Source organism: Triturus cristatus, chromosome 3_2 (assembly GCF_964204655.1).
Source record: "Triturus cristatus chromosome 3_2, aTriCri1.1, whole genome shotgun sequence".
Taxonomy (NCBI): Eukaryota; Metazoa; Chordata; class Amphibia; order Caudata; family Salamandridae; genus Triturus; species Triturus cristatus.
In genome coordinates, this window is record NC_140584.1 from 12343958 (window position 1) to 12371439 (window position 27482).

Here is a 27482-nt window from a genome sequence, read left to right on the forward strand (position 1 = left end):
GATAAAGTGCACTGCATAAATAATGGGGACCCCTTTAGAACACATGGTTAAGGTGTTCCCTGGTGACAAGGACAAAATAGAGAAATATTGTAAGGAGTGGCATAAGGCAACATCAAAACTTGAACATGCATGGCCTGAAAAGGGCTCATTTGACACCATAACATTAGATCATATAGCCACCGTTTTACAAAGCAAATATAATGGGAAGAAATTGAAAAAAGGAAGACCATCTTAGATCAGTGGAAGGTATTTTGTGAAACACACGAGAAGGAGACCGAGATAAGGCCCCAGTTCTCTCCTTCAGCTCCTCCACCCCCGTACCGAGAGGCACAAGCAAGTTTAAACATTGCAAAGGTTCAGGGCATGTATACAATGCAGGCTAAAACATCAAACTCACCTTCCACCTCCTCACATCTGCCTGCTGTAGGATATTCAGATCCTGAGTGTAGCCCACCATGAGAATCATCTTCCAAACACAGTGATTATGTCTGGCTAATGCCACGCCCAAGAATGGCTAGCACACCTCGGGAGATGTCAGGGGGAGACAACAATAAATATGTAGGAACAGTGGATGCTACCGTTACACTTCATTTAGAAGATGAAACTGCACTTACCGAGAAAGATAAAAAAGTGAAGGTCAGCACCCAAAATCAGATTCAAAGGACACATAGAGAGGAGGTGTTACTAGGAAAACAGTCGGCAGTCCAAGGAATTCAAGCCCGGAGAGTGAGAGGAGGACAGGAAAGTTAGCCTTTACACCAAAAATACCTCCTGCAGAACGCTGTAGGCTGATAGAGGAAGGTGGCGATAACATGTGGGTCAAGATAAGGGAAGATGGACACAAGAACAACCTGGGAAAAAGAGGAGGTGCCCTTGTGGCATCGGAGGACACTAGACAGGTCACAGATGATGGAACAACAAAGCTCGGAGGACTTCATCCATGCACATAATCTCTTAGGTGAAGAAGACATGAAGTCAGACAGATCTTACGTAGGATCAGATGGGGCATTAGATGATGTTACAGAGCATGTTAAAAGAATGTCCATCATTAACGACTATGATAAAGAACAGTCACAATTTGCCTGTGAGGGGGGAGATACCAACAGGGTTGCTGAGGCCTTACAGAGGAGACAGCGAGAGTTAAACAGATTGAGATTTGATGGAATGCATGCACGCCCTTATGAGAAGCAGGGGACATTTAACATGACGGGAAGAATGACACTGAGAAAAGACACAGCACGCCTACTCACATTGCGCCCAGGCAGTGACCTGACACCCAATAAAATAGTGGCCCAATAAGAACAGAGTTGGTACAATGTTGTCCCTTTTACTGACAATATAGCAGGTTGGACAGAGGGACTAGCACCACAAATGACACCATGGCCACAAGATGGTTCTTTTGAGCCACGAGACATGGCAAATGCGGAGATGTGCATCCTTCACGGCATAGGGGATCCTGAGTAGGATTATCCTTATATGAAGAACAGCCTGAAAATATGGCAAAGATATGCCAGACAGTATGACTCACGTCACACTACTGGACATAGGGACATGGTCCTGTCACAACTTCCCTTAATATTGAAAGGTTCAGGGTCGCCCCAGTACATACCATGGCCCCAGATGGATAAAGAAAATCTTTAAAAACAGCTGCCACCGCTTGCTGAAGGGGCCGGGAAGTGGATAGCTGCTTTTGAAAAATGCACAGCAGGGATTCCCCTTGCAATGGGCGACATCAAAAGTTTATTAAGCTCCCTTATAGGAGATGAAACAGATACACTGTTCATAAAAGCAGGAGTAAAGGATGTGACATTGACTAATTCAAAATGTGATGGGGCACACTTCAACAAAGTAAGGTGTGTTGTTTGGACACAACTAAGACGAATGTACCCAGATAGGCCAGACATTGGACCTCTCATGGCACAGACAATGCAGCCAGATGAAGACCCAGCACAATTCCTAAGCAGAATGAAAGAGAAATGGACACAGGAGGTAGGGGAGAGATGGGATGTGACTGGACAAAATGCAATACTATTCTATAACATAGTGAAGAAGGGATTACCGGCTGAAGTGCAGGACAAACTAGACAACATAGTAGCCTTAGAAGCTAAACCATGGACTGAGCTACAGGCTCCCATAATACATTGTTAAAGGAGACAGGACAAGGAAAAGAGTGAGAAAGATAAAATTGAGAAAGCAGCAGCTAAATTAGTACAACAGAAACTAGCAAAGAGGACAGAGGGAGGAACTGCCACTGCGGCTACCCAGATGGCCGCAGTATCTTTGGGCGTGCCACCTGTAAACACCACTTCACAACCCCAACAATATGCCCCCAGATTTAATAGCAAGAACGGGCAAGGAGGGCGAGGAAGGTTTGGGGCAAATAGGCAAAACACATGCCACTACTGTAACATTCCAGGATATTTCATTAGAGAATGTAGGACCAAAAAGAACAACGAACAGGCAGGGGTAATATATGGCCAACAAATGGTACCACCTGGTCGCACTGTGGCACAGCCTGCCATGAGCCCCCAAGTGATAGATCTTCCACAGCCCCAAATGCAGCCTCAACAACAGTTCCAGCCCCAACAGGTGCAACAACACGTGCCCCAAATGCAGTATGGGCAGCAACAGGCAGTGCAGCCCACTGTACAACACCAGACCTTACAAGGTGGGGTAACAGTCAGAGGAGGAAACCCCTTTCAGCAAAATTATGTGGGAGGATATGCTCAATGAAGGTGCCCACGGAGTAGTCTCATGTGCCCGGTACTATCGATAACTCACAGGCCAGACGAGGAACCCACTGTGACGGTAGCCATAAATGACAGGGAATACAGCTTTCTCATTGATACTGGGGCCACCAGGTCCTGTATCCGCGAGAGAGGACTCCCGCAGTCAAATTTATCAATGGACACACAGGGGTTCTCCGGGGAAGTGATGAGGGTTCCATTCACCAAACCTGTGGATATGGAGATAGAGGGGAAGTACGTTAACAGCAGTCTCTTATTCTCCCCCACGGCCCCAGCAAACTTGTTAGGACGTGAAGTTATGGCAAAATTAAACATGTCCATCCACTTTGAGGGGGTTGTGACAATGGTTTGCTCAACGCCAGGAATATCTCGCACACGTATCATGACAATGGTCACTCACCACCCAGACGGTGACCGAACCAGAGCTAGGCCTATAGACATCCCAGCCTTTACTAGAACAGTGTATACTATCATAGCAGAAACACCAGAACTAAAAGGAAAGCTAGTTTAATTGCCAAGGAACTTTCTGTTCTGCCACCAGAGCCCCTGGTCAGAAAAGTTGAATTCTGAAGTGTCAGGTAAAGATCTCTTACTGGAGCTGGAAGCTGTGGAGATATCTTCCACCCGGGGATGGTGATGGCCAGTGATTATACCTGTATGATGTGGGCATGTGTCATTTTTCATGACCGCAATATAAAAGTAAAAGATATATCAGATGACCAGTTTTTTTGCTGATGACCGCACAAGATCAGTTTTAGTTTTTCAAGACCGTATTCCATTGCGTCCTACGGTGGAAACAAGGTCTGCAATACCAAAGATTGTTTTTGGTCCTAATAAGGACAATGACCTAGCGCAGGTACCCTCTGATTTGTGGACCACAGGCCCCCACAATGTGAGCCTCGTCCGCACAGCAGTCACATTCAGAATAACTTTGAAGGAAGGAGCAATACTACCAAGGGTAAGGCAATACCCTCTATCCAAAGAAGCAGAGGAGGACATCGCCCCAGTTATACAGGCCTTAGTAGAGCAGGGAGTCATATACCCAGGTATATCCCCATGCAACACCCCAATTTACCCTGTCAGGAAGGCCAAGGGTAATTCATGGTGCATGATTCAAGACCTGCTCCCCCCTTAATGACATAGTGATACCAGAATTCCCTGTCGTACCTGACCCTTCCGTTATCCTGACTAACATACCCAAAGATGCTAAATACTTCTCAGTCATAGACTTGAAAAATGCATTCTTTAGCATTCCACAACACCCAGATAGTCATTACCTGACTGCATTCTCATTTCGTGGCTCTCTGTACCTCCATTCTCGTCTACCTCAGGGGTACTGTGAGTCCCCTAGTGTCTTCAACAGAGCAGTCAAGAATGACCTCAATGATTTTCAAAGTGACAGTACAATGCTACAGTATGTCGATGACTTACTAATTTGTAGTGCCACTGAAGAACAGTGCAGAAAAGACACTGTGTCTCTGCTTTTCACCCTCGCCAAACGAGGCTACAAAGTAGACAGAGAAAAAATACAATAGTGCCAGGAAGAAGTCCATTATTTGAGACAATTGCTATCAGCCTCAGGTCGCCGAGATACACCTGAAAGAGCAGCATCAATTAGACAGATGAATGAGCCTGAGACAGTGAAGGAAATGCAAAAATTCTTGGGCCTATGCAACTATGTCAGACAATGGGTTTTTGACTATAGCACCCTGATAGCCCCTTTGCTCACAGCTATCAAACAGGCAAAGACACAGCAAGACAGAATAACATGGACTGCAGAAATGCGAGAAACATTTAAAAAACTAAAGACAGAGATAACAAATGCACCAGTGTTAGGAACACCAGACTACACTAAAGAGTTTTTCTTTTTTTGCCACTGCAATGGCCAGGTGATGACGGCTGTCCTCACCCAAAAGTATCCTTTAGGCCACAAATGCACCAGGGTTAGGAGCACCAGACTACACTAAAGAGTTTTTCCTTTTTTGCCACTGCAATGGCCAGGTGATGACGGCTGTCCTCACCCAAAAGTATCCTTTAGGCCACAAACCAATTGCATACTTTAGTGGCCTACTTGATCCTGTTATGAAAGGCCATTACCCCTGCGAGCAAGCTTTGGCAACCGCAGCCTTTGCAATTGAGAAAAGTGCCCCCATTGTAATGGGTTCACCTCTGACGCTGTATGCAGAACATGCAGTGTTTGCAATAATTCAGAAGGCTAAGACGACACTAACAACACAGAGAGTATCAGGCTAGGAGATAATTTTATCACTACCATTTCTCAAGGTAGTCGTCATACAGTCAACCCTGCTACTTTCTTTGCACCCCCAATTGAAGGTGCAGATAGTGACCCCCATGACTGTGCAACATATACTCCAGATGAGTGTAGCCAAGCAAGAAAAGACCCCATTCCAGGGAGCGTTGTATATTTTTTAGATGGATCTTCCACAATAGATCAGGACACAGGAATAGGACATACAAGGGCAGCAGTGGTCAGAGCCATGCAGCATGAGTCTTCAGATACTTTGCAGATAACAGAACAGATAACTTTGCCATCCCATTATACTGCTCAAGCTGCTGAGCTAGTAGCACTGGTGGCGGCCTTAAACAGGGTGAAGGTGAAACAATTACAGTGTATTCTGATTACGCCTACGTCACTACAACAGTGCATTCCAGCATTATGCGGTGGAGCAGACGGGGATTCCTGAAATCCGATGGAAGTCCTGTCATGCATCGCCCTCTTTTAAAAGACCTGATTGTAGCTCTAGCTCTACCACATGGAGTCACTGTAGTAAAATGCGCAGCTCACACCAATTCTCAAGACTTTGTGTCCAGTGGAAATGCCTTGGCTGATTGGGCAGCCAAGGAAGCAGCGAAACTCCCTCTAAACAATGTACCTGCCACAATTCTATTTACGACTGACACAGCAGCCAGCGACACAGATGCATCTTATGATCCCCTGGACCCTTCTAGGCATTATACAGAAACAGCTCACCTACATCTAAGAGAGATACAGGAAAATGCTCCAGACCATGAAAAGCAGTTGTGGGAATCTAGGGGATGCACACAGACAGGTACAAATATAATATACAGACAGATATCCACAGCGAAGCCTGTCATGCCCCATGCGCTATTACTTATAGCCTTGAACCAGCTACATTTTCCATCACACACTGCCAGAGACAACATGTCCCTCCAGATACGCCAGGATTGGTTTGTCCCCAACTTACATGAGATGATCACAATGTACCTATCTATACACATGCACCGTGTGTCAGCAGTATTCCCCAAATCCCACCTTCAAGGTAATAGTTTCTACAATACCCCGACCACAAGGACCCTTCAAGGAGTTGCACATTGATTATGTTGATATGATTGACAGATGCAACCGTTACCGGTATCTCATAGTTGTAGTCTGTCCATTTGCAAGGTGGATCGAAGCAGGCCCTTGTGTGCACTGTGATGCCAAGTCTGCTGCCACCTTTCTGATCCGTGAGGTTATTCCGAGATGGGGAATTCCCGAAGGGATCAGACCAGACAATGGCACACACTTTGTGAATAACATCTTTTCCCATCTTACCACCTTGCTAGGAATTACACACAGGCTTTTATCAGCTTATCACCCTCAAAGTAATGGTATTGTGGAACGCCTTAATGGCCTCCTCAAAAGCAAATAGAGTAAACTGTGTGTCACCTTGAAAAATAACTGGTTGTACTGTCTCCCATTAGCATTATTTGCTCTCAGAAATACCCCAGGGTCAGATCACCATTTGACCCCACACCAAATAGTGACTGGGAAGCTTACGAGTACATTTGTGCCCCCAACTAGACAAAAGTTGCAAACTGAAAGTGCACCTGAAGTTGTTCAAACTGAAATGTCTAACTATATTGCACAGCTAACAAAAGCCACAAAGTTTTTCTCTAAACAAGTCACCCTGGCAGCAGATAAGCGCGCCAACGCACTTCCAGCAGATGACCGAACACCACCTTTGCCAGTTGGAACTTTAGTGTACACAAAGAACTTTATCCACCCGGAAGGACAGCAAATTCAATGGACCCTTCCCAGTAACTCACAGCACAGCTACTGCGGTGAAAGTTCAAGGACATAAGCCATGGTACCCTCTGAGGGTCATACGCCTAGCGCCGGCCTTGCCATTTATCCTTTCGGACACCGAGCAGGAAAAGGAGGGGGGAGAACAGGAGAAGCAACCGGAGTAAAGCCTCCCTCCAAAGCTTCAGCTTCAACAGACACCTATTTTAAGATATGTACTTTTCTTTTCTTTTTCCTCCTCGGTGCGTTAATATTGATGATGATAGCAGTAGTCTATTTCGATTTTTTCTCTACATTAGATATCATGTGCATGCGTAGAAGTGTTGAAAATTATACTGATCATCACCCTCTCCACAATGCTCTGCTTGAAAATAGTTGGTACCAGCACATGCATAGTATAGGCCAATCTACAACTAATGCTACAAATGGTAGTTTTAGCAGGGAATTATACTACAATAGTCAAAGCCTTCTTGCTCTTTGCCCCAAAACTGCTGATACTTGCACTCATTCTATGTACGCCGATGGCCTAACTAGAGCCTGTAATCACTGTCCCTTTAAATTTAACACCACGCTGGAGGGAAAGATGGGCTCACCCACTCTAACCTGCGGTCTTCTTAACTGCCGCTCCCTCAAGAAACATAGACTAGAGATCTACGACCTCCTGACTGACAATCAGGTCGATATTATGTTTCTCACCGAAACCTGGCTGGACGAGGACTCTGCTCCTGAACTCCTCGAAGCACTGCCAGTAGGGTATTCTATTAACCATATTGACAGGGACTCCGGTAGGGGAGGCGGCGTGGCTATAATTTTTAAACACGATATTCAGTGCAAGCTTGAGCCTATTGCCATTACTGACTGTGAGGCCGGTCTGTTTACTATCATGATTGATAGCAAGTGTATTGTTAAAGGCCTCCTGGCATACAGGCCTCCGGGGTATTCATCCCGGTTTGTATCAAGTTTGGTTGACTAACTCACCCTACCTGCTCTCCGCTATAGCAAGCTCATTGTGCTTGGCGATCTCAATTTACATCTGGAGGATGCCGGTTGCACAATGGCACAAGCTTTGCGCCAGGAGCTAGTGACACTGCAACTTCAACTCAGTGCTACGGGCCCTACCCATCAGAAGGGCCATTTACTTGACCCTATTTTTACCAACTGGGAGGAGGTGATGGTCAGCACCCCCCTGCCTTTGATCTGGACGGACCACTATTTAGTCCCTTTCATGCTCCGGACCTCCATCCCGAAGGTGAAAGAATACTCATATGAGAGTTTAGCTTGCCGGAAATGGGCTGGCTTCTCCCCAGACAGGTTTAAGAGTGCCCTCCTGAGGGGGGGCCCGCCCGGGGGTAAGGACGCCGATAGTGCCTGTCTTGAATTGGACGGGAGGATAGAAGAAGCTCTTAATATAACTGCCCCCTGGGCAGGTAAAACACTAGCCAGAACCAAAAAATCTGCCCCTTGGTTCAATAATGCCCTGAGAATTGCTAAGGCAGAGTGTAAACGCGTGGAAAGATTATGGAGGAAGAACTTCTCTATGCAAGGGAGAAATTAATACAAAACATCGCTGAAAGCCTATCATAGGCTTATCAGGAAAATCAAGGCTGAATATTACCAAGAAAGAATCAGATCTGCGGAAAATTCCACTAGAGAATTATTCAAGGTCTATAGAGAGATTTCCTCTATAGACTCTATAGCAGCGTCTGTCGTAGGTTCAGCCGAACGCTGTAACCAAATAGCGGAATTCTTCTCCGAGAAGGTAATAACAATCTACTCTTCCTTTCCTGTTGTAGCTCTGGCTGACCAAGACAGATGGGCTACATCTCGCCATATAATTGTAGCACAGGAGGAAAGGCTTGAGAACTGTTTAGTTCCTTCCCCTGAAACTCTGATAAAAATCTGCCGGAGTGTAAAGTCAGGATCTCCCAAAGACCAGGCCTCCCCGAAAAAACTTGAGGGATGCTTAGAAGCTCTGGAACCCTTCATCAGGTATCTCCTGGAGATCTCATTTGAGACTAGCACAGTCCCTAACTGCTGGAAGGAGGCAGTTGTTCTCCCCCTCCCAAAAAAACCGCACCTAGGCCTTGAGCGCCTTGAAAACCTTCGACCTATCTCCCTTCTTCCCTACTTTGCCAAGATCGCAGAGAAAGTGGTCAACCAGCAGCTCACGGCGCACATTGAGAAATTCCATCTTCTTCATCCCACCCAGTCGGGCTTCCGCTCATGTCATTCGACAGAGTCCGCCCTCCTTCTGGCCACTGAGACCATCCGGCAATTTGTGGACGCGGGCCAGACTGCCGCCCTGATCCTGCTCGACCTCAGTGCGGCCTTTGACACTGTGGCCCATAAGATATTGGTTGATCGTCTGAAGAGGGGAGGTGTATCCGGGAAGGCCTTGGGTTGGCTCACTTCTTTTCTGAACAATCGTAGCTTCCAGGTGAGGCAGGGGAAATTCTATTCTAAAGTAATGGCACTGCAGCAGGGAGTCCCCCAGGGCTCAATCCTAAGCCCCACCCTTTTTAATCTTTACGTGGCTCCCTTGGCTGAGATTGCTGAAGGCTTTGGGATTGGAGTGGTGTCCTATGCCGATGACACCCAGTTGGTTGTGTCCTTGACTCAAGACCAACAATCGGCAGCTCCCAACCTGGTGGCGTGCCTCCAAGAACTTGCAGACTGGATGGACATAAACTGTTTAAAACTCAATGGCAATAAGACCGAGTTGTTGATAGTGGGGAAAGCCCCTTCTGTCTGGTCGTCTGCGTGGTGGCCGCAGGACTTGGGCCCTACTCCTATACCTTGTGCCCAGGCAAAAAATCTTGGGGTCTGGATTGACACCCACCTCTCGTTTGATTACCACACCAGACGGGTTGCTGGCACATGTTATGGAGTTCTAAAAAGACTCAGGAAAACCCTTGACATATTACCCACTGCGGCCAGGAAGACCATGATTCACGCACTTGTAACTTCCCGTCTTGATTATGGGAACGTCCTCCTGGGGGCTACAGAAAGATGCACACAGAGACTCCAATGCGTTCAGAACGCAGCGGCCCGTCTAGTCCTGAAGCGCCCTATGAGAGCTCCCTCTAAGCCGGCTCTTGCCTCCTTACACTGGCTCCCTATCCGGGAACGAGCACGTTTTAAGGCATTATGTGTGTGCTACCGCATTATGCAGGGGACCGCTCCTGCCTACCTGCGTAACCTTCTCACTCCCTACACTCCCACCCATCGCCTCAGGTCTGAGGGACTGGGCTTACTCTGTGTCCCCATGATAAAAAGAGCCAGGATGGGGTGCCGCTCTTTTCGACTTCTGGCGGCCCAATCCTGGAATAAACTACCGGTGTGCCTCCGACTGGAACCAGTTGAAGGTATCTTTAGGAAGAAGCTTAAGTCTCTCCTGTTCCCCCACACATAAACCTAGTATCTGCTCTTGCTGCCCCACCGCAGCGTGGGGACACACTGTTCTAGTGTAAACAGGCGCTTTACAAGACCCGTTAACATAACATAACATAACATAACATAACATAACAATGCCAGTTGGTATATATGCTCCCTTATTCCCCATGCCACTGCGGTAGATAGATTGCATCACCCCAAGGAGGTACCCCCGAATGTTACATACGGTCTTTTGCACCTTTTTTTTTAATGTAGAATAAAAGCACAGCTACAACCAATGCATGTTAGTCCGGCAACATCTCGAGTCAATACAACCTTATTTGACACCACCCCTGGGGTCCTACAAATTGTGACAGAAAATGAAGACATAGTGAAGGACGTATCAAGAATGAAGAAAGCAGGGCAGAAAAGAAACTATGCAGTTTGGGAAAAATGGATAATACAGCGGGGCTTTTTAGGAAAGTCTAATCCATCATCCGAATGTAGTAACTATTCAGCCAAACCTCTGCCCCCTGACTGCACAGCTAGGCCAGTACTCAATGTTACAGGATCTGTATTGGTCAATGATAAATGGCACACTGGTGCCACATTCGTATGCAGAGCAATATCATTGTGGAATGGCACGAAAACAAATAACCCTTTAAAATTTGATACGGTAGTAGGACAATGTCAGCAAAAATGGGATGCAAACATACAGAGATATCTGGACAGGAACTAACACACACCCTAGGGTAGCAATAGAATTAACACAGTTTTCTCTTTGTTTTAGAGGAAATGGGACAGTAAAGTTGGGAAGAAACCTCAACTGCAATACCATCGCGGACAATGCCGACATGCAGGGGGCACCGCCAGCCTGATGAACCACTTTTCGCAATGTGGGGCCCGGCTCCACCTACAGTTACCCCCGAACTGGAGTGGTCTCTGTGCCCTGGTCACACTGCACACCCCCTCCCTGGTGATACCAGGAGTGGATATTAAGACATTGCATGACCATCCCATGAGCCGTCCAACGACCCTGCTGCATCACCACTTGAAGAAACGAAATGCTGAGTACTTTGGCACCACAACCTGGAAAGATGTTCCACAAGAATACAGACTTTTTAATGATGCCCAGCTATTCTTTGGCAGCATTATACCATTGTTTCAGGCAAAAGCAACTGCCCGCTGGCTCCAGATCACAAGATGGGAGCTAATGAAGGCCATAAATGCCACAGAAGATGGCTTCAATGCCATAAAGGAAGAACTACATGCCCTTAGATTAATGGTGATGCAGCATAGATACATTCTAGATTTAATGACGGCCACGGAGGAGGGGTGTGCAAGAAGATTGGCTCCGCCTGCTTCACGTTTGTGCCAGCCAATGATGCAGACAACGGGACATTGACCGGTGCCATTCGGACACTGCATGATCTCCACAAGAAGATGGTCGAAGAGGGGGGGTGCTCCGGATGAGTGGTTCAAGGGCTGGTTTGATTGGGTGCCGTCCTGGATGTCGGGGTTGTTCAAGGCTTTGTTGCCTCTAATTATTGTATTGCTTTTGATGTGCCTTGTATTTCAGGTGATACTAACCTGTTGCAAAAAGATGACAGCTAGCATGGGAGGAGCATTCGTGGTCAGGAAAAACTCCATAGATGTCTTAGAACAAAGTGTTATATATGAGGAGATTCCCTTTGAGGGTGGGAGATTAGGAGGAGAAGTAGTTGAAGAATCAACTAGAGGGGGGGAATGATATAGGGAAAAATAGGATACATTTTGTGCAAACACACACAGAGTTGAGGTCTGCAACTTCTATGCAGAAGTTCCAAGTTAAAAGCAGCTTTAGGCCTCAGTAGAAATACAGGCCCAGGCCTCTGCACGAGAAATAGGTCAGAAAATGCATGTTACAGGGACAATGAGTGTAGCTGAACTGATCAGGTCACACAGTTTGTTGAAAGGTCATGAAATGGCCTGCTGTCACAAAGATAAGCCACTGCATGAAGCGTAGATCATATCTTCTTCCAGACTCTGGAAACCAGTAGTGTTTTAAATGTTGGAACTACAAAAACCACAAGCCCATCTGCTAGAGAGACCGAGCTGGAAGGTGTCAATCATGTCTTTTGCAACCATGTTCCTAATGCATGGACACTTAGATTAAGCACGCACACAGGATGGACTGGCCCAGGTGCAAGTTTTGCCCCTGCTCATAAGTTGCTTCAGTTGAAAACCACATGTCACACTTACACAATGCTAGACATGATGGATGAAACAACAGGTCAGAGGTCAGATAAGCATGGCCAAAAAGCGTTAGGCAAAAATATAACCACTTGCTTCACAGGAAAACAGATGTGTGTAAAATGTTGCTAATAACTATGAGAACAGGAAAACCACTGAGGAGGTTTCCGCCAATATGAGATGCGAGGGCCATGTGGCCCATATCTTATATGTGTTTTGTTCTCAGGAAATGCTTGTAACTGCTGATTTTAATCTACTCATTTGTGACGTAAATCCTATGCTTGTAACTTTTTTCTCTTGTGGTTTTAGAGTATATAAGCCACTGCTTTTGAACTGTTCGTTGGACATCAGATTCCAGTCTCTGCTGAGCCTGGCTGATATCCCCAGCTGCTTAATGCATTAAACCATATTGTATTGTCAACCTGCTCCTGTGTTATTCTTACAGAGATCTATTCCCTTCAACACAACACACAAACATGTGGTGCAGAATAAGGCAACTGTGGTTTTTGGAGCCAGATAGAATAGAAAGTATCTAGGATAGAAAGTATCATATCTGGCTTCAATTGCATGCCCTCGTTTTTTTTTTTTTTTTCCGACAATACTTACGTAAAGGTATTCATAATTTCGCTTTAAGCAAGAAATGTTGGAATGTTTGAGTAGTATATCTGCCAAGTTTTCAGAATGCTTTGTGTGCAGTATTTCATGACTTCAGTGTACGTATGAGTGAAACAAACGTCTGTTACTTTCTTGTGAGTAAAACCAAGCAGTGAAGTACATGGGGAAAAAAAGACATCAGAAATTATTCTCTTTTAAGTCACGGGAAGCTCAATTAAGACTTTGAAACTGCTGCAAAGCACCAACAAAGAAATCTGATTGCATATTAGTAAAAATATATATTTTCAAAACACTTGTTTTATATTAAGCACCATTTCTTCTTATTTTGTGACAGCCTATCGTTTACTGTGTAATTTTAAAATAATTACTTGAATATTCAAAGTGCTTTCAGTTGCAGGCTGTGACCTCGTAGCACGTGCATCGGAAAATCATAAAAATGTTACTAGTACTGCAGTTCGAGTAACTTGAATAACCTACTCCACCATCTAATGTACTTGAACCGTAAACTGGTCTCAAATTGTGTAAAAAAATTTATTTTACACAGTCGTCTTTTTCCTCATTCTCACAGTGTATCTTCAAATATGTGAGTTCAGCATTTCTGCTGTATAAAACAAAACTCTGTTTGTTTAAATAAACTAAATGTTTGTTCCATGTGTAATAAGAATCTAGCCCACGAATAGGATAAACATGACTCCTGACTAGCCTCTCAGTTTACAAATAGAATTGCCATCAGGGCAGAAGTGTTTCTCAGTTAATGTTTAAACTCTCACTTTTAATAATTATATCACAAAAGCATGATGTGGTGGAGAACTGTAATTTACAGACCTCAAACTGCCAAGAAATTGTCAAAAACCTTCCTACTACCTTGCAGCTTTACTGATAAATATATACAGCTTATTAGCAATAATCATAATTATCATTTGCTCATCACCAAGTAAAATGTTCTGATTTTGTTTTTCATCCTATTTAAAATATTTTTTTCATCACACAAAAGTATACAAAATGGGCTTTCACAACTACTGAAATATATTTTGAAATTGTTGTACATTTGCATTAATAGCTATTTTAAATGTGTGTTAGGAAAAACCGGATACCCTACAGCCTTTTATTTCACACTTCGTAAAACAGGTCAGACGGTTTACTTTACAAGGTCCGGGAACTCTGCAGTCCGAGAAGGGACATTAATTGTAAACTAACTTCACCTCGGTTTCTGAAGACAGAGAAAATGTGACAAGATAAAAGCAAGTTTTAAAGGCATCTTTGTTGCTCCTTCATTTTCTGACTGAACAAAACACCTGATCTTTGCCAGAATGGGTGAATAGGTCCTAAATATAGCTCAACCTGATAAAATCTGACTCGCCATAGAGACTGGGCAAGTAGATTTTTTTGAGGCCTTTAGCACTATAATACACAAGTAACTATTCTCCTTGAGTCAACCAGGATTCCGTTCCTTTTCTTTCTGGTTACACATACAGACTGCTGCAGTGATTGCATTAACCAATGAGGTTTCAAAGAGCATTTTCTTATCAACCCATCAGCATTACGGTCGCAAGTGCCCAGCAGCTCATCAAAATCTAGTAGTGTAGTGAGGAAACAGCCCACTTTCTCTTTCAGGAATGAGCTGGACATGATCACAAGTTAACAGGTGTGTTTTGTTTAGTCGGGATTACTTTGCATGCTGGAATTTGTATGCCCTTACCATATGATAGGAAAAGAGGACAAGAATTTGCAATGCAAAAGGTCTCGCATTTACACGAGTTTGAGCTATTAACATTGTAAATGACAATGCCTTTTATTTTCGTTTTTAAAACATAAAAGGCATTGTCATTTACAATGCCAATAGCTTAAACTCACGTAAATGTGAGACCTATTACATTGCAAATGCCTTTTTTCAGTGAATATATATACACACTCACACATATATTTAATTAATTATATCTGTGTATACGTGTGCGTGTAACTTAAACTTAGCATAAAAGGTGGTTTAATCTATACACAAGCCACAATGTACAAAATGATTTTCATTCACTGTCTTGAATTGTTCTCTGTGACCAGAGGTCATTCTACAAGATGGCATGTTCATCAAACGTGTACGTTTTATTTGATTACTCTCTGTAGGCGATGTCGGTGATCTTCAGACTATAAACAACTTACTTGGTAATGTTAAACTAAGAATTGTATTCACATTATGAGTTTGTAAATATTGAGTTATGCTCAGGGTCGTTCTTCCGTCTAGATCTACTTTCCTGTGGAGTGGACGTGAAGGAGCCTCCCTTTAGCTATTGTGTACTCTACTATCAGGAAACTAAACTGAGAACAGGAGGCCGCTGCCCTGCCAGGGAATCGGGGAACGCCCAGACACTGAGACAGAGCTTCAAATAACTGGATAGCAGCAGTCTGAACTTCACACTCCTGGGCAGCAGCTGCCAATAGTTAAAACACCGCAAAGAAGCGGTCTGTACTGCACACAAGACTCAACAGCGGCGTCTATACTTTAAACAATGGGGCAGAAGCAGCCTGTACTGCACTCCCCGCACCTGACATCGGCAGCATGTACTTCACACACAGGGACAAGAGCGGCCTGTACTGCACACACCGGTCTGCAGGAATAGTTTATACACACCGCACAGAAGCGGTCTGCACTGCACACACCACCTGACAGCGGCGTCTGTACTGTAAACAACGGGGCAGACGCAGCCTGTAGTGCACTCTATGCCCCTGGCATCGGCAGCATGTACTGCACACACCGGGACAAGAGCGGCTTGTACTGCACACACCGGTCTGCAGGCAAATAAGCAACGTCTTGCCTCATGTAGCACGTTGTCTCCCGCGAGTGGTGCGCGAGCGCTGCATGAAGAAAAAAAAAAAAGAGGAATGCAGCTGCCACAAGCGCACCGCTGCTCGCTCCTGCAAGCAAAACGCTGTGGGAGTGAACATTTGCCAAAAAGGTAGGGCATATGCCCACCTTTAGCCATTTGCAGGCTACAAAAGCAAAATGACACAGGCAACGCCAACTAAATGCGTGGGGGGAAAATCAGACCAACACTGAAAAGTTTAGAGTGATAACAGGAAGCCTCGCAGAGCAGCGCATGCAAGCTGGCTCAGGCTCGACCTAAAAAAGGAAGAGAGGAAAAGGAACAAGTGCTGTAAGAAGAATGCTCTCATGCATCATCTCCCTTTCTATCACAACAAAACCCATGCGCTATCACACCACAAACCAAAAACAAACCCAGACCCCAAAAACAAGCTGGCTGGCCAGGCCAACAAGAAAGAGATACAACGGGTACCAACTGAGAGGCATGGTAGGAAACCATTGTGTTATACCTGCTGCTCAGCCAGTGTGACTGTGGTGAGAGAATGTTAGTGAGTGGAATGTTGGGGAGTCTCCGAGTCAGTTGGCAGGAAGGCTGCTCCTGGTAGGGCTCTACGCTGTAACATCTTATCTTGAACAAACTTACATTGAAACTACTTGGACCAGACCTCCTTTTATTCACTACATTTTGGATTCAGGATAAGTTGTTAAGCAGAGCCCCACCAGGAGCAGCCTTCCTGCAGCTCAGCCCATCTACCAACTGACTCACACACTCACCAACATTCCACTCACCAACAGTCGGTCACCACAGTCATACTGGCTGAGCAGCAGGTATAACAGCTCTCAACGTAGAGTTTACCACAGTTTTCAAATTGAGTTTCTCAAGAATAGCAGCACGCTGCACTGCTTTCTTTAGCGTACTCATATAGTGTTAAACAAGTCCATTGGCCTTTGGCTGAAGAGGTGTGTTCTTCTGATGCTTTATATTCATATGCTGTAAAAAGTCTTTAAACTCTTGACTAATGAAAGGCAGGCCATTGTCAGATTTTACTATTGTGGGAACACCCCATGTCACCAAGATGCCATCTAGCCTCTCAATAACTCGGTCTTGAGTGACAGATCTTCAATTCATGGAAATCATGAGAATTGGTCCACAATTACCATCAGGTGATATTCATTGTTTAGTGGACCGAAAAAGTCAATGGCTACTCTCTTCCATACATACTTCGGGAGTTCTGACATGTTTAAGGTGTGGTAAGTAGTTTTGGTAGAAAGGGAGATGCATAGATGAAAGACCTTAAAGTCTTTTTCAACCCCCTCATCGAGATAAGGAACCCAGACTCGGTCTTTGAGAGCTCGATTTGTGGCAACAATTATACAATGTCCTTCATGGGCCACTTCAATTATTTTTTGTCGCAGGCTCTCTGGGATCAGAATTTTCGCAGCATAACTCCTTCCTGAGTTACGGACAGTTCATCTTCAACATTTTTGTACTTTTGATATTTGCCCTCAATGGTGAGAGGTCAAGTGTGTTGGTTCAAAGACTGATAAGTAATTATATCCATCAACTTTAGCATGCGACTATCATGGCTTATAGCAGTGGTATTTTGGGCTAACGAAAGAGCAGCTGGTGCATTTGTTTTTAAATGAAATTAACATAGGCATAAGCCGTCTTCGATGGAATTCCAAGACCTTGTATAGGCACTCTGGAAACGTAGTCAGCAGGGTGTTGATCCTTCCCTGAGGGATGTACAATGGTATCATTGTACTCTTGTAATCGTAGGCCCATCATTCAATGCTAGAAGGCATCTTGGCCTTTGGATGGCCAAACATAGTTAAATAAAGCTTGATGATCAGTTACAAGCGTAAAAGGCTTTCCGTACAGGAATACATGGAAATGTTCACAAGCCCATACCCCAGCTAAGGTTTATTTTTCAGGTTGTCAATAAGCATTTTCTGTTTGGGACAAACTACTTCTTGTATATACCACAATATACATTCGAGCATTCGTGTGTCCACTGTGCTGTGCAAGGATATCGCTCAACCCAACTGGGCTAGTGTCCACAACTACCGCTGTATAAAGCTTCAAATTGAAGTACGCCATTTCAGTCGCATTCTCAAGTGCATGATTAATTTTATTAAAACTTCTCACATTTTATGTGACCAATGAAATGAAGCATTCTTTTTTGTAAAGTGTTTTGTAAAGTCTCATATGGTGGCAATGTCTTGTATGCATCTGGAACAGTAATTGGCCATGCCAAGAAATGAATGCACCATTAAAACACTTTATAGGGTGGGGGGGGGATCAGAATGTGACAGCTCATGTACTTTAGGAGGTTCAGCTGCCATACCCCCATCAGAAAAGATATGGCCAAAGAATGTTAGCTTTGTCTTATGAAGCTCACACTTCTCTGCAGTCAAAGTCAAATCTGCATCAGCAAGTAAACGTCATGCTTGTGTGAGAGCTTTATCGTGCTCCTTTTGTGTGGCTCCAAAAACCAATATGTCATCGCTGTAATTGAACGCATTCATGACGGGCTGTATATTTCAAATTATGTCTTGAAAATGTTCTGCAGCTGATGACCTACCAAGACAGGCTTCTATATCGACACAGACCAACATGTATAGAAAAGGTTGTAATGTACCTGCAATTTACTTTGAGTTCCAACTGATAACATTTATTTAAATTATGGCGAGATAAAATGTTTGCATCATTTAATTGCGTTATGTCAGCAATGTGTGGACGTGGATGTCGTTCTCTTTCAATTGCCTTGTTTGCATTATGCAGGTCACCACATTTGCGTACTGTACTTTTTTGGGCACTATCAATATGGGAGAAACCCATGGCATTGGACTAGTAGAACGCTCAATGATATCATGCTTGAATAATGATTCAAGTTCTTTTTTCAACAGTTTTGTAAATGAAAAGCAATTTGCCTATGTCTTTGAGCGACAGGACAGACATCCTCATTAACCCCTTCGCCGCGGGAGTAATTCCCCCATGGCGCGGGGGGCGCGTGCAGCGCCGCGGTGCTCGTGACGAGCCCAGCTCGTCATGAGGCACAGTGGAGCTGTGCTCATGACGAGCTGAGCTTGTCACGACCCCGCCCACTGATTGATTCTCCCGCACAGGTGGGGAATCAATCGCGCGTGGGCGGTCTGCGACCATTATGACGAGCCCAGCTCGTCATGAGCTGGGCTCATCATGAGCACGCAAGCAGTTAATATGCAACTTTACTTTCACAGTTGTAAGCTCTCCGAAACCATGAAACAAGGAAGGGAACTGGCCTTACTATTTCATGGTGAGCATTCATTTTGCAATTCATGGAAATCAGCCTGATAGCAGCTGTGTTGAAGCGGATTAAACAAGCACTTGACTCTGTACCTTGAAGCACATGGATAGGTGCATGCACCTTCATTTTCTTGTGTTTCATTGTCGCTACAAATGTACCTTGACTTTCTAATGGCATAGATGCAGCACATGTATACACTTTCGTTTTCGATGGCGTAAATTGAGGCAATTCATCAGATTTCTCCTCCGGCATAATGTTTATTGAGCACCACTGTCGATAATGGACGTTATTGAACAACCATATACTTTGAGTGTAATCTTTAGGCAATGTTTGAGTGACTTTTCTTTGACTGACATTTCTCTTTATATGCAGTCGGTCCAACATGCTCATACTTTTCGGAGGTAAACCGACATGGCACAACCATCGCCTTCACTTTCACTTGATATTGATGTGGAAGAACTGTTTGACAATGATTTATATGTCAATCAACTTCATTCAGAGTTGATTTGCCTCAACTGATGTCGCCGCTTGGCATTGTGGGCATGTGTCAAACTTTGCTTCTTGAACGTTCAGGCTGTCATTCGTGCCACGACACACTTACTTTTTTCATCGCTTTGCAAACTGTTACAGAAGGGTTCTCCTTTCCACAGCCTTTGCATATCTGACTAATGGTGGGACATTTACCGTCATGTGGAAACAAAAATCTACACCTGAAACACAACTTTATTGTTGTGACTTACTTTTCACACTATGGATTGATTCATTCTGGGCACTGCTATGTTCCATATAGGTATCCCAATATCGGCTCAGGTAATGAATGCTCCTTTCACCTACATTTCCCTGATATTACAATACAGAACGGTTCTTAGTACTGACCTTTTACCGAGTTACCGTAAGGTCCGAAGATTACATGGGTTTTTCTCCTTAGATCTTAAGCCTCATTCATTATGCATGAGGATTCTTGGAATCACAGCAGGGTTACCATCTCCTGCATAATAACTATATATAAGGGTAATTCTTTCTGTTATCCTAGTCCAACATGACACAGCAAGGTATATCCCCAGGGGGTACCACTTTGGGTATACATACACCATATCTTGCTGAGGTAGTCAGAGGAGAAAAAGATTTCCATGCTGACACACTGACGCGAGATGCTGAGGTTCCTGCATGCAGACACTCAAGCTCGCAGTGGTCTGACATCCCTTGCGGGGTGTCCATCTCGAGACTAAGACGGGGTCCCACAGTCTCTCACTTCAGGTAATGAGGTTTACTTTATCCTAGAGGGATTCTTGGCTTTATACCCACATACATGCTAGGTACACTTAGGTACATCTAGTAAGGGTCGCATCGTAGGAGTATGCATTTTACTGTCATGTATTTTATATACTTGCCTGTATTCGTTGTTTTAGCCCAATTGTAGGAATCTACCATCCTTTTACTCTGTAAGTGCTTATAATCATTTATATCTGTTACTGTCTAGTGGTTGTTTCAGCACACCTATTATACACTGGAATGACGCTGGTTCAATAAATGCTTATTGACAAATGTCCCCACCATTTATTCTGTGTGTCACTCAGAGACGAAGTGAGCACGAGTGACTTAGTGAAAAGTAATACACGGTTTCCACAGTCCTGAGGAATCAGGGTTGTCATGTTCGATAGTTGCCAAAAACTATTCTCTCCTTGGAAAGAGGGGTTTCTAGGGGCACTGTGAGCTAGCTGGTATACAGGCTAACATACATGGTAGGGGTGTCTAAAATCAGTCCGAACACCAATCCTAAAGTGTATGTTGTCAAAACGTCCAGCTCTTATAGAGGTTTATAGTAACTACACGACAGCACCTCTGGCCTCCATGTCAGCAGCTTGTCTATCAACATGCTCTTCAGCTTTGGCAGCCTTCTACACTCGCTCCAGACTAAGAGTTTTTCTCAGCATTTGTCTAAGATGTATAGCTTTTCAGCACTAAATGTATTAAACTTACAGTGTTTGAAGTGTGTTGAGTCTCTCCACAAATTCATCAATGGTTTCACCAAGTTTCTGGTGTACTTGGTTGGAAATGTATAATTGGTAAATAACATTTGGCATTAAATTTGAGATTAAAAGCTTCTTTAATCTGATGGTACATAACGTCTTTGTCAGTCCGCAGCATTTTTCTTTATGACTTCTTTTACACCATCACTAGCAAGATTTTTTTAGATACTTGATAATCTTTGTTAACAGTCTCTTCAAGCACATCAATGAAATCATCAAATGTTTCTATCCAAACAATCCATCTATTGCCCCTGTTTTGCTTTTGCCATTATCGAAAGGTGGTGGTGGTTTCAGGAACCCAGCAGCGTGGTAGACCAGTGTGGAACTTAATGAAGCGGGAAGTAACATTCTTTCTGACGCTGTAGGATGATCACTGTGGTCTTGTTTAAGCAAACCATGCCATGAGGCCTTGCAATATGCTCGCCTTGGGGGTCATCTTTGACACCGACCTGAAGAGTAATTTCTTTCCTTGCTGCCATCTGAAAAATTAATTCTAAGCAACAATGGTCCCTAGGAAAGGGTGAACAAAACTGATAAATACAGACCCAGTCAGTGATGTATTAGTTAAACGTGTCCAGCCAGACAGAGGTTCAATGTTTAATTTTTCAGCAACTCTTGGATATATGTACAAGACAATATACTGAGAGTGGGACACAAGCCTCCATTCCACTACAGAAATGTAGAAACATACAAAACATATAGTCTGGGAAACATTTAAGCAAGGCTCAGGCAACGCTCACGGTTTGTTTTCAGAAGAAAAATTCACATTTATAGGTAAAAATAAATAAATAAATAAATAAAAAATTGCAGGGAACACTTCTACATGACAAATAGACAAATAGTAATATCATAGTGTATGTATGAGGTGTTTGAGGGTGTCGACGGTGTTTCGATCCAGGAGACACGTACCTCCAATTGCTATGTCTGAAAACGCACCCTTGTATTCGGAAGACTACATTAAAAAAATCTTAGAAGGCCCTTCACTGTTCAGTAGCTCTGACGAAACCCCAAGCAGTACTGTTACCACACTCCCTGAGAAACTAGAAAAACAAAAAAAGAAATGTGTCCGCCTTGAACTCACGATACGCATGCTCACTGAGTATTTGAAAGCTAACATAATTCCCGTGGGCCTACAGGTTAAAAACATACCCGGTGTGTTCACCGATAAACCCAAGTATATTTTCAACTTCAGCTACGTAGGCACCACTTGTTCTAGACATTGGATGGTGCTAGGCATAGACATCGCCAACGAAGAGCTTAAAAAAACTTTCTGAAATAATTAATGACGTAGAGAAACAAAGGAAAACAATATACCTGACGCCAAGAAACTATTAGAAGAAATCCCAAAAACTGTTGACGAATTCCACAGATTGGAACAAAACAAAAAATCCAACAAAGTGAAAAAGGATATAAAATCCTTTTCACAAGAACGAGCCTATCCATATCTCAACAAAGATTTTTACACAAACAGGGCCTATAACAACCCCCAAAATCTGAGACCTTGGGGCCGTTTTAATAGACGAATTAACGTAGTTGGATTGACCTCAGCAGAGTCCTCCGACAGCTCTGACGCAGGTGAAGGCACTAGCACTAACACAAGAAACCCTAATACCCATTTTTTAGGGCGGGGCCAATCAGAACCACAAAAAAAGAGGTCGAGGCAAGCAACAACCCCGTTGGAACTACCCCCCAGGGGAACGCCAGACACGGCAGAAATGTTATCAATGGTAACCCCAATGATGCAAACCAACAATCATAATAACAACCTCACAATTCCAATTTTTAATCTTTCCACACATCAACTGTCAGATCATGAAGTGTCAATATTGAGTAAAGGACTTTCTTTCGTCCCTACTACATATCCCAACTTTCTGGAGCTACAAACTGAACTATTACGTTTTTTCCGCAAAATACGACAACACAGTTATTTCTCACAGAACCCATGTCCGATCAACACATCAAACACACCACTACACCCTCCATCCACCTTTTTGCCTTTCTCTAATATGATCCCCAGCGAGATCATCACTTTTGAGAAACTAGTTCTGAAAGAGATCATAGAATTGGAACACTCCCACCAGTACATCCCCTACAACATCACCAAAGCTGAGAAAATTGCCATCTCCAGCCTACGTCACAATGAAGATCTTCTGATTAAACCGGCCGACAAGGGCGGAAGGATAGTACTCCAAGAGATCAACACATATAGAGATGAAATCAACCGCCAACTGGCCAATACAGATCACTATTGCAGATTACCCACAAATCCCAACAAAGAACTCCAGACCTTGATCCTACAGATCACCAATGATGGCCTAGAACAAGGTTTTCGCAGTAAACATGAACACCAGTACCTTAACATCAAATCGCCACGGATCCCAGTCATTTACACTTTGCCTAAAGTTCATAAAAACTTGGAAAATCCCCCCGGTCGCCCAATTGTCTCAAGTTGCGGATCTATCTTAGAACCATTGGGGCAATATGTTGACTTCTTTATGAGACTTTGTTCCACTCACTGAATGCTATATACGTGACAGCATGTCAATGATTAGCATGGTTGAAAATTATCCTTTCCACCCCTCTACTGAAATCCTCTGTACATTGGACGTAGAGTCCTTATATACAAATATTCCTCAGGTAGACTCTTTACTCATGATGGAAATTGTGCTGAATAAACGTCCACGACCCCACCCAGTTCCCACAAACTTTATGCTTCAACTCTTGGAGATTTCCCTAACAAGGAACTTTTTCCAGTTTGATGGACAATTCTTTCAACAAGTGAAAGGTACTTCAATGGGGGCTATTTTCGCTCTGAACCTGGCCATTTTGTACGTGGACTCACTTGAGACCAATCACATTCTGTCCCCCACTAACCCCTTCAACAATGGTATTAGACAATGGAAAAGATATATAGACGACATCTTCATGATCTGGCGGGACACTGAACAAACCCTAGAGTCATTTCTTCACTAGCTCAATAATAATTGCGCTGGCCTAAACTTTACCCTCACACATGAAAGGGCATCAATCCCATTCCTTGACCTGAACATTATAAACAGAGAGGGTATACTCATTACCAGTCTATTTCGCAAACCCACTGAATGCAACACCTTCTTATGGCACGACAGTCATCACCCTAGAGCACTTCGAGACTCCCTTCCTTACTCCCAGTTCCTCCGAATCAGAAGAAACTGCTCCATGAAGGAAGACTACTTCCATGAGGCTAAGTTGTTAAGCAACAAACTGACCAATAGAGGCTACCCGCGCAGACTGGTACGCAATGCCATGAAGAAAGCTTGGTACTGCCCACGCGAGGTACTACTGGAAGTCAAAACTAAACCATGCCAAAATCGTATAGTTTGTGTTACCACTTTCTCCCCAGTTTCCAACACGGTACGCAAATCTAGCCTAAAAAACTGGAATGTTCTTAACGCAGGAACTCTCAACCTTGAACGCCCCATGTTTGCTTTACAAAAAAGCAAAAACATTAAAGATCACCTTGTGCGTGCGGCACTGCCCACCAAAAGACAATCTGTCACCTTAAACGATCAATGGGGATTACCGCCTATCACGGGTCATGCAAAATGTGGGAATTGCAGTATCTGTGATCTAACGATTGAAGGCAAGGTGTTTTGCTTTCATGGTATATGATTTGAACTTAAAACATTCACAAAGTGTAACACATGTAATGTTATATATGCTATTTTGTGCCCTTGCAACAAAATATATATTGGACAAACCACACAGAAAATACGAATGCGCATATGTCAACACCGCAGTTGAATAAGATGCAAGACACCCAATGCGCCACTGGTCGAACACTACACACAGACTGGACACTCAGAAGATGAAATACGCTGGACTAGCATATGTGTAATCAAACCCCCACAAAGGGGAGGCGACATTGTCGAACTGCTCAGCAAAGAAGAACTAAAATGGATATTGAAAACCGACAGTTTGCATATTGGGTTAAACCGCCTTGAGGACTGGACTACCCTTATCTGATTGCTATGGTCACACTCCTTTCTGCAAAATTATTCTTGATGAAATGCATTCCTTTTAATTCACCGTTCCTAAATGTCAATAAGCTATTGCCTCACAGTCTATTGTTTTTAACCCCTCTTTTTAGCCTTGTCACACGTGAATTGACTTTCTTCTAACCAACTCTATGAGTTCCTACCCCACTCCAATATGGCCCCCGTTCTCATCATTCAGTCCTTCTTTTCCCACTATTCCTCATGACCACCTGACAGCATTCAGTCCTTCTTCTATTCTCATGTTTCCTCATGACCACCTGAGAACATCCTCCGATCCTGGCACATCTCTCTGTATATGAGACCTTGACAGAGACTTCTCACTTCCCCCGCATCTACGGACATTGATCCCCTGAGACATCACGCCGTAACCTACGGCTAAAGGTAAGCGCATCGCGACACCTCATTCACGCAGCAACTCACCCCCATCCTCGAGCCTTTCTGAACGCCCTTATTTCTTTCACAGGCCATCGCGCCCACAGAGCACACTCCTGTGGCTCTTTTTCTGATTCAACAATTGATGGGGAGTCTCCGCTTCCTGCTACGCGCTTTTAGTCATGTGGGTCCCTTCACTTACTCAATTTAATTATTTCCCTTCCTTCCTGCCTCAGCATTACGCTAAATTCCTAACTTAACATCGCGACCTCTACCTCCGCCACTCCCATTGAGGACATTCCCGCTACCCTTACTCACCGATGTATAAATCCACGGTAAGCTCCCGCACATTCACGTTGCATGCACGTATGCAGCTGCAGGTTTTTTAACGTATTACCTATCACCTGACTTCGGCATGATTCATTGCTACTGCCGTATTTCTCTTGACCGTGTCCCCTCCATTCTCATGCGTAACTCATGCGACAACGGACTTTGTTTTCCATTCCTGCTATTAAGTCACTCTTTCACTCTCTTAAATCTCTAAATATGGGGCCAGTAATTAGAAAAAAGCTACCGAGGTCTCATAATAGTGTTGAACCAATATTGTTTTCACGAAGTCACTGCGCTGTTTTTTGTAAATATGCACGTTGTCACAATACCTACTTGTTGACGCAGCACTTGTTGAAAAGTCTTTTTTGCCACTTTTTTGCGCCATCTTTCAATGCTGAACTCCATGTTATTTGGCCTAATCTTGCAGGTTGTACCAATTGAATATTAGTCTCTAGAGGTGCTATTTTTCCAGAATGACATACAAACGAAACTAGGTTACGTTGTCAAGATATATCCTCCTAATTCCAATCTTCTTGTTTTTCTCCCCATAATCCCTTCTTTCTCCCAAACTGTTTTGTTCATATAGTAATTTAAGGCGCCTATAATTCAGGCATGCTCATTTAATGTCCTGAAGATGATCCACACATGTCTCCTTGATCGAAACGCGGTCGACACCCTAAAACACCTCATACATACACTATGATGTTACTATTTGTCATGTAGAGGTGTTCCTTGCGATTTGTTTACCTATAACTGTGAATTTTTCTTCTGAGAACAAACCGTGAGCATTGCCTGAGCCTTGCTTAAATGTTTTCCAGACTATATGTTTTGTATGTTTCTACGTTTCTGTAGTGGAATGCAGGCTTGTGTCCCACTCTCAGTATATTGTCTTGTACATTTCTCCAAGAATTGCTGAAAAATTAAACATTAAACCTCTGTCCGTCTGGACACGTTTAACTAATACAGCACTGACTGGGTCTGTATTTATCAGTTTTGTTCACCCTTTCCTAGGGACCATTGTTGCAAAGAATAACTGATTCCCAAAGTCCCAGGCAGACTTTATTTGGGTCCCCCTTGTTGTTTAAAAAGGAGCCATCTGAAAAATGTCATCATTCCGAAAGTCACCTTTGGTTCTTTAATGGATTCGGCAAGTCAAATATTTTTTCTTTTCTCAACGTCAGTTTGCACCTTTTGACACCTGATCCCCGACTTGCAGCAAAACTGTTAACAGCATTATTTTGCAATTTGTGATTCTCAATAGCTGCACTTTGAAAACCTAGTTGTATCCGCCTTCAGCGTTAACGCTCTGTATGACATATGACTTTATATTGCACAGCAGGGTGGTACCTATATTTTTCGTCACTGATATGTAGATTTCTCTGCAATGCTTTCTTTGTCTTCAATTTGTTTACAGCAGCTGGAGCTGTGCTTTGACTCCACATGCATTAAGCGTTGATTCCATACTTCAACGATGGCACACGTGGTACGCATGAGCAGTTTGCTTGGACACGGCAAACTCTCTGGGAGAGCACGGCTGATCATCGGGTTACTTATCTCCTATCTCGTCGCCAGCTGTAGTATCCTCCCCAGTCTG

General features: G+C 43.9%; 1 protein-coding gene and 3 pseudogenes across 3 annotated transcripts in view; 3 read left to right on the top strand and 1 right to left on the bottom strand.

The window, feature by feature from the left end:
• The window catches only part of LOC146856685 (uncharacterized), a 65837-nt pseudogene extending 63104 nt beyond the window's left edge, over positions 1–2733 (top strand).
• LOC146856679 (receptor-interacting serine/threonine-protein kinase 3-like) overlaps positions 1–27482 on the bottom strand; it is a 1419725-nt gene that overhangs the window by 1381409 nt on the left and 10834 nt on the right. The gene's annotated exons all lie outside the window — the stretch shown is intronic.
• On the top strand, positions 4752–5749 carry LOC146856686 (uncharacterized; annotated as a pseudogene).
• LOC146856687 (uncharacterized) lies at positions 7379–11729 on the top strand (annotated as a pseudogene).